The following is a 12,489-nucleotide window of genomic DNA, read 5'->3' as shown; positions in this document are numbered from 1 at the left end:
GTTCACAAACACATCATAGTATACATTAAAGCAGAAGTTGCTAGAAGTTCAGTCATTCACACAAAATGTAAAATCACATTATTATTTGTGAGTTGATAATGAATGACATTCAGTGAATTAAACTGAGAGAATGTCACTTGTTTAAAATAGAAATGAAGGCATTGTAAATAAATCTGTATGAGTGTGTGTTTTCTATTCCTCCTAACACACAGAATATGATCTGCAGTTTTCATCTTTGTCCACTAGATGTCAGAAGTAGATTTGAGGTGAAACTCAAAGGCCTTTAGTTTCAGGATCAGAGACAGTGAAGAGAAATCAGAGAATCTGATCTGAAGCTCAATGAGGATCATCATGTGTCCAGTGCTGGAGAGAGAACTGAGAAAATATACTCATCTCAGACCAGCGAGAGGACATGAGCTTTCAGAGACAGAGGAGAGGAGATCTCAGAGAGAATGGACAGAGTGGTTTCTGTTCCTGACAGATTGGTAGAGGAATAAAGTTTTGGTTATGTGAATTCAAATTTGTAAATGAAACAATCGTATAGGCCTACATTATTTTATCTACTGAATTATAATTTGTAAATGAAACTAAAAATTATTTATGTGCATTATTTTTGTGAAGTTATAACTTGTAAATGTAATAAAGAAATGTATCTGTACATTTATTTTTTGTCATGTCAATTAATTTGTAAATGATACAAAATACATTGTTCCATACATTTGTACAACTATTTGCATGATAAGGTATGTTTTCTATAGACTGTTCTTGAGCTGAGCAGGATCTGGATGAGCTGGACTATAGATAGATAGATAGGTAGATAGATAGTGTTGTGGCAAAAATTCATTAAACAATCATCACCTGCGTAAGAGACACTCTGAAATTCAAATGATCATTAAAAAGTATTTTATTCTTGCAAGAAGGCCCAGTTGCCACACAGAAGTCACCAGTACAGTCTGTGAAACAAGTGCAACCAGGGAGGGAGGGCAGAGGAGCCTTTATACTGCTTTCAAGGTCTTCTGCTTACAGGCCCTTATCTAAACAAGGAGAGGCTTCCCTCCAAACTCACAAGTTCTAAATTGGGCGGCCACTGACCCTAGGAGTCAGAGGTTCCTTTTCAATCTGCCTCCTCCTGACGTCTCACCTGTTTCCCAGTGTTTAAAAACACACACACACATTAGTCATATGTTGGCAGACCAGATACAGTCCAGCAAAGAGTCATTTCAATGTCTTACTGAAAATAAATGAAAATCAATACTGTAAATCATGGAAAATCAAAAATTCCCATAACAATTCCCCCTTTTTATCATTCATTGATAATTGATTAATCAAACACATCAAACCATAATAATACTTATACTCTTCATCTCTGATTTTCATATGACTGATCACTCTTCTTTAAACTTGTAGGAAAAGAAAGGATTAAAAATGAAATAAGCTTAGGCTGTTTTTGTAAGGATAGGCCCTTAATTTTGTAGCAAGCAAGTACAGGTTTACATAAGGCCGGGCTAGGTGAACAAGCACTGTTATTGCACCCCCAACACTATAGATCGGACCCTCAGTCACCTCAATATAAACAAGAAATAGTGTAGGTTATATTTAGTAGGAAAACAACACATCAGTTCAACACATATCAATTCAACACCCCTTGTTGATTTCAGAAAACTATTACACAAAGAAAAGAAAAAAGTAGATAAAAAAAAATCCCTCAATTCAAACCCTGTCCTTGTATGCCACCTCGTAACACGGATGGCTACTGTTTTTAACCCTCTTTACACATTATCATCGTCCTTAGAAAGAAAGAATTTAGAAAGTAAGAAAATAGGAAAATGAAAAACACCCCCCAATTTACCACGTTACTGTAGCTTCCGCTACTTCCACCGTCTGCCTAATTTTGTTCATCCTTGGGATAGGCTGTGATTTTCGCCAATTGAACAGACATTCCAATTTTCTCGTATCCCCTCATGAATAACAAAATTATCAGAATAACACATACAATCATAACTCCTATAGCCTACATTCAGCCCTTTCCATTAATCCACGCCCATCTACATATTTCCTAACCGTATTTTGTTAACTTTTAATTCAATCGGACAATGATTTTACTTAGTAAGCTCTATTTAATACACTATTTAATAAAATCTAACCAGAAGAGTTTTATGATTTTATCCATTCTATCCAATGTGTTTGTTAAAAATTAACTCTGACTTTTCCATTACAGGCCGACTGTCTGTTTGCTTATTACCGTACTTCACATAATTTAATAGAATTTCCACTTTTCCTGAAAACATTTGCACCAATCAAATCATTAGATCTATATCAATACTAAGCACTAGTTTGATTTAATCAAATAAAATCATCAACATCATCACAAAACAAATTATTCAGCTAAACTTAAACCATTAGTTGGTCCACATCCTCCTCCAGGTGTGTTGACCATCTCGTTCTGTCATGATAGAATACTGGAAGCAAATGCAGGTAAAATAGTGTTTTATTTCGAACAGCAAGCTCCAAGGAAATATCACTCAAAAGTCAATGCTGAACGATCTCTCGGGGACAGGCGATCCAAAGCTCTCAGGAAACAGGCAAACAGACGCTCTCAGGGGGAAGACAATCAGGCTCACTCTCGCAGGGACTTCGATGGTCACGTGATGAAGTGCTCAGATGCGGTGAATCCGTAGTATCCCCAGTGCTCGGTGCTCGTGTGCGGTGAAACAGAGAAGACGCGATCCACAGGAAGTACAAGATCCGGATGAGACGGCACAACACACACACACAGGACTGCAAACAACGGATGGACACTGGAAAGGAGAGGTGAATGAGTATTTATGGAGAGCGGGAATGGATTGCACCTGAAACAGGGAATTGGAGTGATTGACGACAGCTGGAGCACTGAACAGCCACGCGAGCGGGACAACGCCCACTCGCGCACACTCACAGACATGTAAATAAACAGTGACACGAGACACAGAGGAAACAGTGCATAAATCAACCGTGACAGTACCCCCTCTCCTAGGAATGCCTCACGGCATTCCCAGACCCCCTTACCTGTCGATTGTAATCATCGATAAGGGAGTGATCCAGGATGTCACGAGCAGGAACCCAACTTCTCTCCTCCGGACCGTAACCTTCCCAATCCACCAAGTACTGGAACCCGCGTCCCCTCCGCCTAGAATCCAGGATGCGACGGACCGAATAGGATGGTTCCCCGTCTACGAGCCGCGGCGGTGGGGGAACCGGGACTGGCGGATTAATACGTGAAAAAAACACGGGCTTTATCTTTGAAACGTGGAAAACCGGATGAATTCTCCTGTACGCCGGAGGAAGGTTGAGGCGGACTGCCACCGGACTAACGATCTTGGTGACAGAAAACGGGCCAATAAATTTGGGAGCTAATTTATTCGAAACGGAGCGGAGAGGAATGTTCTTGGTAGAAAGCCACACTTTGGAACCGACGACGTATACAGGAGGCCTTGACCGGTGGCGATCGGCCTTGGCCTTGGTGCGCTCCCGCACTTGGAGGAGTGTCTCCCGGGCTCTCGTCCAAGTACGGTGACACCTCTGGATGAAGGCGTGGGCGGAGGAGACCGCGACTTCGGATTCCGTACTAGGAAAAACAGGTGGTTGGTACCCTACACTACACTCAAACGGAGACCGGCCCGTGGATGACACTGGCAAAGTATTGTGTGCGTACTCCACCATAGAAAGTTGTTGACACCAAGAGGAAGGATTCCTGGAGACCAAACATCGTAGTGTTCTTTCCAAATCCTGGTTGGCTCTCTCAGTTTGACCATTGCTCTGGGGATGGAACCCAGAGGACAGACTGACCGTCGCCCCCAGCAACTTACAAAACTCTCGCCAGAAATTGGACACAAATTGGGGTCCCCTGTCGGAAACCACGTCTGTCGGGAGGCCATGTAACCGAAAGACGTGGTTCACGACTGCCACCGCTGTCTCCTTGGCTGAAGGCAATTTGGGCAAGGGAATAAAGTGGGCCGCCTTCGAGAACCGGTCCACCACGGTTAAAACTACCGTGTTACCCTGGGAGGGTGGGAGGGCGGTTATAAAATCTAGAGCGATGTGGGACCAGGGTCTCGAAGGCACCGACAGCGGTTGAAGTAACCCATCTGGGGGTCGATTGGACGACTTACCAGTGGCACAACAAGAGCAAGCCAAAACAAAACTGTGAACATCACGAGCCATAAGTGGCCACCAGAATCGCTGCTTAACTAAATAGATAGTACGACTCACCCCTGGATGGCAGGCTAGCTTAGAGCAATGACCCCACTGGATAACGTCTAATCGTAATCCCTCCGGCACAAATAAGCGGTTAGGTGGGCACCGGATCGGGGGCGTTACCCCTTCCAAGGCCTTCTTGACCTTCGATTCGACCTCCCATGTGAGCGAAGAGATAATTAGGGTCTCAGGAAAAATGCGCTCGGGAGTAGGTTCGTGTTCGGGACGATCAAAAATACGCGACAAAGAATCGGGTTTGATGTTTTTGGACCCCGGACGATACGAAAGAGTAAAATCGAAACGACCGAAAAAAAGTGCCCACCGGGCCTGCCTGGAGTTCAATCTTTTGGCGGTTCTAATATACTCCAGATTCTTGTGGTCTGTCCAGACGATAAAGGGTACCCCTGATCCCTCCAACCAGTGACGCCATTCCTCCAAAGCTAACTTGACCGCCAACAACTCTCGGTTACCTTCCATCCGTTCTGTCATGATAGAATACTGGAAGCAAATGCAGGTAAAATAGTGTTTTATTTCGAACAGCAAGCTCCAAGGAAATATCACTCAAAAGTCAATGCTGAACGATCTCTCGGGGACAGGCGATCCGAAGCTCTCAGGAAACAGGCAAACAGACGCTCTCAGGGGGAAGACAATCAGGCTCACTCTCGCAGGGACTTCGATGGTCACGTGATGAAGTGCTCAGATGCGGTGAATCCGTAGTATCCCCAGTGCTCGGTGCTCGTGTGCGGTGAAACAGAGAAGACGCGATCCACAGGAAGTACAAGATCCGGATGAGACGGCACAGCACACACACACAGGACTGCAAACAACGGATGGACACTGGAAAGGAGAGGTGAATGAGTATTTATGGAGAGCGGGAATGGATTGCACCTGAAACAGGGAATTGGAGTGATTGACGACAGCTGGAGCACTGAACAACCACGCGAGCGGGACAACGCCCACTCGCGCACACTCACAGACATGTAAATAAACAGTGACACGAGACACAGAGGAAACAGTGCATAAATCAACCGTGACGGTTCGCCCCAATGACATTCTGTCTTCACCAATATGACACTTTGCGTGCCGTAGAGAGGATTTTCCCCTCTACGAGAGGGGTTTTCCCCTTGCGTAGAGGATTTTCCCCTTGCGTAGAGAGGATTTTCCCCTCTACGCAAGGGAGGTACGTTACTAGCACGTCCTTGATCCCTCACTGCCCTCCGCGTCGGCGCATGTGGTGGTTGGTTGGTGTAGTCTAGGGTGAGAGGCGTGGACCCAGGTGTCACACTCTCCGATCCTTACAAGATTTTCCCTTAGAACACGACCACACCTCCAGTGGAATGAACAATTTCCTGCCTGCTGTCACCTGTGAATGCAGACCCTAGCTATTTTGTTATTGACCACTCGTCTGGCCGGTCGTCCCTTTTGGTGTGACCTGTGGAGTCAACAGCCTAAAACATATTGTCACCAGATAACTTTGCTCACTGAATGGCACTGAAAAACCTGAAAGGAAAAAAAAACACTCAACCCACTTTGCTCATGTTAACAAAACAATATTTATACATTTAGAACAGAATCAGTTCTGTTTGACACAATCCATCCTGACATTCTGCAAAAGGAAAGTTTTAAGTTATGCGCTGCGCAGGTGTGGCACTGTTTCTTTCTGCCACAATAATAACCCAGGCCAGGATAGTTAGCCAAATTCATCCATAGCCATTATTTCACTGGGCACACTCTGCCCTGTATCAAAAGTCTGCATCCTCTGTAAAGAAAAACAAACCTCGAGGTTATTGTCAGATAGTAAAGTACACGTAGTTTCTTTTGTCTGCTGTGCTGCTGCGGCCTTCGCTGCCGCATCTGCCCTGGCGTTTCCTGTTGAAACAGTCCTTGTTATTAGCACACTTACAGACAGCAATTTTGTTAGGGAGAAAAATGACTTCTTACATGGCTTTTACCCAGTTAAACGCAGTGTCCTCCCAACATTTATCGTCCCACCTGTTTGATTGCATTCAGCAAATTTGAACCCCTTGGTATGGCAATTGTTACCATCCCCCTTTTGATGCATGATTCAACTCGTGCATCAATTTAACAATGGTGTTTGGGTAAACAAAGTTTTCAACACTAACCCAAACGTTGTCCTTCAGCCAAATTTCCCCCAGACATCTTTCTCTGCCTCTGAAACAAAACATTACGTAAGCCACAATCTCATCTTCTTATGTAATGATTTGAAGGGCACCGGCTCTGAGTCTCACTGCTTTTCAGGCCTGTTATTTGGTCTCTTAAGTCAGTCATCTACAAACATTTTCCAATGTCAAAGTCATCAATTGTTTCTATCAGGTCAGGTTGTGGTGTACAGACTTGGTCAGTATCAGTCAAACAGCATTCTCCTCCCTTTGTTCACAATAATCTACAGAGCTTGATGACCAAATTTCTTTCAAATTTGTCATTTGCCTTAACCCATCTGTAATGATAAAACCCAACACCACAAACAGAGCTTGATTACTAATCAACTTAAAACTTGCCCCATGTTCTGTATGGTCTTTTCATCAGATTTTTGCTTCCTTAAAATTTGTCATTTGCCTTAACCCATCTGTAATGATAAAACTCATCCCAGAGGTCAATGACACAATATACACACTATGAATTAACACTCATAAAACACACAATCCTGTCACCATCCAACACACACACACACACACACACACACACACATTCCTGACTATTAACTGCTCATTTTCTCATATTCATATCTTTGATTTTAACTCTACACATATTTGAATTTTAAATAAGATTTTAAACTTCTCATTTTCCTGTAGCTTTTATCTAATTTTACATGGTCTCTTTACCAGTTTCAAAGCACGTTTGTTCATTATTCATTTTCTCTTAGAAAAGTCAGCTGGGTTGTTTTGGTTCATTATCATTATTTTGCTTCAGCTTGCTTTAGCAGGCTGATAACAGAAAGACTGACAGGATACCATCCGTTCCTTCACTCAAGCAGTCTCTCTCACTATACACAAAAAAAAAAATCTTTTCAACAGCCTCCTAAGACTGTAACTAAATAAATCATAGTCTAGAACCCTTAGTAGTTCACAAATTTTAAAATACAAATGTTTTACTCAAATTAGTACCATTACAACAATCTAAAATACATTATGCTATGAGCATTTCTAAGGTTATCTTTAGTTTAAATACCTAACCTTTGTTATCCAGAAATTTCTCTTGACTCATCACAAGCTGTCTTCATCTTTAGCCACCACCATGTCTAACGACCTTCAGGAGTTAAAACTATCTTACAGACATATTATTTCAATATCAACTACTATAATATTTCCCCTTGCCCATAAGGCAACCAGCATCATGTTCCTGATATAAATTAAGTTTTGTTACTGTCTCCACAACAAATAATGACAATCACCTCACAGTCTCAGCTGACTCTTGAAAGCCCATTCCCATCAGCTCTTTATCTATAATCTTCATCAGGGTGTTGTCCCCTGGCATTGTTGCAGACACTTGTCATAATGAAAAACAAGTCATCCAATGAACGCGGTTTCTGTTGAGTGGTATGGAGGAACTCACATTTTCTGGGTCAGACTGCCGTAACTCCTCACAGCTCCATCTCCCCTTAATGATTTAAGGATGCTGCTGGCCTCACAGTCATCTGTTCCACTCTCATACCTTTCTCACATAACACACCTCCCTTCACTATTGGGCAGGTGCCCAGTGGCGGCGAAGCCCTGTCTTAGGTTGTCCCCCTCTGGCCATCGGAGAATCTTACCCGTCTTTGGGTCGACACCTCATGCACACTGGTAACCACTCTTTCCCATCACAAAATCAGTTTTCTTCAACAGACTAAGTTGTTTTCTGGAGCTTAGGGAAGGCACATTCAAGAGTCACCAGGGCACTCTGGACTGCCTAATAGTGTTAACACAGGGAGACAGGTTAATAACAACAGTATTTAATCACTTAAATCTTTTAAACATCTTCAAATCAGCAAAATCGCAATACTGAGCTTACACTCAGTAAATTTAGTTATCACAACGTCCATTCAGTGTACATCTACATCTGTAGCCGGAGCCATCAGCCCTGTTTCATGGTGGAGGCTAAAATCAGACAAAGAAGTTACTGTCCTAAACTAGTCAATGTCACTTCTATCATTTAAGACTTCTTTAAAGTCATTCAGTTTTACTTTTAAAACATTTACAAATTTCCCTTTAAATGTATGAAATCTGAACTGCCTTGTAGCATGATTTCTTTTAACATCCATGTCTATGGTTTTCAACTAAAACAATGTGCCTTACTATATTATGACACAGGCTCAGATAACAGCTTTTAGCTGACATTGAATGAGAGAGACTCTGAGGCATTTAGGACTGGTACACTTATCTCTCATAAACTTCTAAAATCAAACTTTATCTACCATCTTTTAACTCTAGCCCAGCAGTAAGGCATCTTTGCTAGAATTTACATGTATTTTCAAACAACCATTTTTTTATATTTGTCTTTTGCCCATATCAGGGAATTTAGACATTACATTACAAATTTCACTCAGATCGTGTCTCTGTCGCACTGGTTGTTTCAGCCACAGCACACACCAGATTCAGATAAGCAAACTGTTTCAGCAAATCACAAGCTTATCTTTTGAAAGCAAAACATCAGCTCCTAGTTTTTTTCATGGTCAACACTATTCCTCCACATCCAAAACACTAACAAGCTGTTTGTTTAATCAGATGCCTTTCTACACATTTTACATTTAGCAACTGTTAATCCCGTAACACTGCTTCTGCTTATTTTATCTTAAAGTAAGAATAATAATTATTCTAGTTCTTAACGTTTCGCATTTCATCTCAATTTTAGTTGTCAGGTTCTCAATTACCATAATTTAATACCTGACTTCAGTGTTTTATCTTGGAGTTTTTTCAATCTTCTTTTAGGATTCACACTAACTTTTGAGGCTGCCCTCTCTGCTTGTGATACATTTTATGCATTTATCATTGTAAATAATCTGTGAGATTAGTCTCTCTATATCATCTAAACCCTATTAAAGTGTTCCATTAAAAACACAATCATCCTTTTAGTTACCGGTACTTTTAAAATATTTTGCAACTCATTTGTTGGAGTCATTAATTTTACATCAACCTGTATTCATCAATTCACTAGCTCTTTCCTTCAAAAGGATTCCCTTAAGACTTAAATCTTTCAACCTTCTTTTAACCTTCAATCTTACAACTTTCAAAGGTTCCATCTATCAGAAATTTTATTTTAATAACATACATTTTACTATATTTCTTCTCATCTTTCCTTACATGCTAGTTCCTTCTGCATCTGTTCTCTACTCATTTACTCGCACATTCTTTTCACTTTCTTTAGCACTGCATTCATATTCTTAGTTCTTTCTCAGATGAAAACTTCAATATCGTCATCCAAACTGTTCCACTTTCAAACCCACATCAATACACGTCACTTTCACATTATCACTTTCTTTTACACCTTCTGAGTGGGCATTTACAGTTACGGGCTAAATGGCCTGCTGACCATAATCAAAACCCTCTCTGTCACCTTGCCTATAGTTTGATCATTGAGCTTGCAAACGGCTCCAACTTACTGCACACCCTTGAAGCAGTGTGTCCCCATCAGGAATGCAAACAGAGCCACTGATAAGCAGTTCTCTGTATTCTTTTACAGTCCACCAGTGGCGGATTCAATCACAAAAGCCAAATCATAATCTTCATCATTATTATTGGCAGCACATTAATTTCCATAAGTTGCAAAGAAAATCACTCAACATATTCTAAGGGGTTTTCACTAAACATTTTCTTTCTAAACTTCACATTTCTTTGAAGTCAAAGCTTCAGAGCACAGCTGCTTACAGCGTTTGCTCTCTTCTGTCTCACTGTTTGTTTCAGGACTCTTCATAAAGTATAAAATTTGTACTAAATGCCATCAATTTCATTAGCACTGGTTGGAAACAGTATTCCTCTATCAAATGGTTAGTCTGCAGATTCAACTTAATGTTATCATTATTTTCTCAGTCCCACTTATCTCTGCTGTTTCACATGATTTCTTTTTTCCCTCATTCCCACATTTACTTCACGCACACACTTTCAGGTGCCGTGGGCACAGACTTTTCACATACTTCACTCTGCTTTTCATTCACACTCATTTCTTGCTTTTCATTCAAACCAACATTCAACCGTTGCTTCACAGTTTTTTACACACATGTTTTGCACAGGCACAACTTTCCTATGTCTAACATGCCCTTTTCCCCATAGTTTTCTTCATTGCACAGTACACTGGTGTGCAATATTTACTGTTGGATGTTCCCATAATGGCTGCCTTTTTCCTGTTACTATTGCCCGTGGATTTTAATCTTTTATTAGCGCGCACTAACTGACTGTTCACCCAAGCTCAGAAGGTTGAAAATTAATTTCCGCTTACTCTCAATGTCTTTCTCTGGATGTTACTCTGTTTCGGCCTGGAAATCTCTTTATTTCCTGCCCTTTTTAAAAACTTTGTTCCAGTGATCAATTATTTCAGCTCCTTGAATTAATTTCCTAACAACGAGTACTCGGCTTCGGTCTGGACAATATCATGACTTTTTTGGTCTCAATTTCCGTGCCCTTCTTAAAAGCCTCCCCTTCCTCGTACCACAGCTCTAGTTTCAGTTTCCAAATACAGCCATTATGGTTCACCCATAAAAATTCAAAAATCCCCAAAAGAAAATAAATTTACTGTCTCTTACCAGAGATGCTTCTGTTGCCACCGGGTTCTTTCTGATTCCAGTGGAGTTCCTCCTGGCCCTGATAGCAGTTGGCTCTTCTCTCTCAATTCTGCGAGGTAAGACTAAAGCCTGGTGCTTCAGGATGATCAATCATCAATCCGCTTTACTCAGGGCCAGAAGAAACTGCCATGGAATCCCACTTCTGACACCAATTGTTGTGGCAAAAATTCATTAAACAATCATCACCTGCGTAAGAGACACTCTGAAATTCAAATGATCATTAAAAAGTATTTTATTCTTGCAAGAAGGCCCAGTTGCCACACAGAAGTCACCAGTACAGTCTGTGAAACAAGTGCGACGACGAGAGGGAGGGCAGAGGAGCCTTTATACTGCTTTCAAGGTCTTCTGCTTACAGGCCCTTATCTAAACAAGGAGAGGCTTCCCTCCAAACTCACAAGTTCTAAATTGGGCGGCCACTGACCCTAGGAGTCAGAGGTTCCTTTTCAATCTGCCTCCTCCTGACGTCTCACCTGTTTCCCAGTGTTTAAAAACACACACACACATTAGTCATATGTTGGCAGACCAGATACAGTCCAGCAAAGAGTCATTTCAATGTCTTACTGAAAGTAAATGAAAATCAATACTGTAAATCATGGAAAATCAAAAATTCCCATAACAATAGATAGATAGATAGATAGATAGATAGATAGATAGATAGATAGATAGATAGATAGATAGAGATAGCAACACAACAACCTAAAAAAGCTAAAAACACAGAAGCATCAGTAAAAACATAAATATCATTAATATGATGGGGGCCTGCCCTGCAAGAGTGGTCTTCAATAGCCATAAATATATAGATGAAAGTGTAATGTGGCACTCATGAGAGATGCCGAAGATAATCTCCTCAGTTTTCTGTGTGTTGAGGATGAGGGCGTTTAGATCACACCACTTTACCAGATTCTTCACTGTTTCCACATAGAGATCGGCCCTCTCCTTCATCAGAGCTACCAGTGCAGTCTCATCGGAGAATCTGATGATCTGGTGTCTGGGTGCAGAGGTGAGACAGCCGCTGGTATAGAGCGTGAAGAGCAAAGGAGAGCGAACACATCCTTACAGCTGGATGTGATCATGGGGGAATAGGTGTTATTGACCCTGACCAGCTGTGCCTGTTACTGAGGAAAGAACAGTACCAGTGAATGAGAGATGGGTTCGTACCCATTTGAGCCATTTTAGATAACAATATGTCCAGTTTTATTGTATTGAATGCAGAGAAGTCAATACCCTGGCATATGGCTTTATTTTCGGGGCGTCCAGGTGTTTTGAGACCGGATGCATGAGCGTGCCAGCATCCTCCGTGCTGCGCTGTTGCCTGTATGCGAACTGGAACGGATGCAGTGTGTCCTGTACAGACTGAGAGAGTACAGAGGATACCAGAGACGCTGGTAAAGCCTCTGCCGGTGGGACATCATCTGGGATCAGTGCATGTTTCCACTGTCCACCAACAGGTTTGCAGGGTGGACTCAGATTCGCTGAGATGT

Source organism: Abramis brama (genome assembly GCF_963993115.1).
Source record: "Abramis brama genome assembly, chromosome: 15".
Classification (NCBI taxonomy): domain Eukaryota; kingdom Metazoa; phylum Chordata; class Actinopteri; order Cypriniformes; family Leuciscidae; genus Abramis; species Abramis brama.
This window is presented reverse-complemented; position numbering follows the sequence as displayed.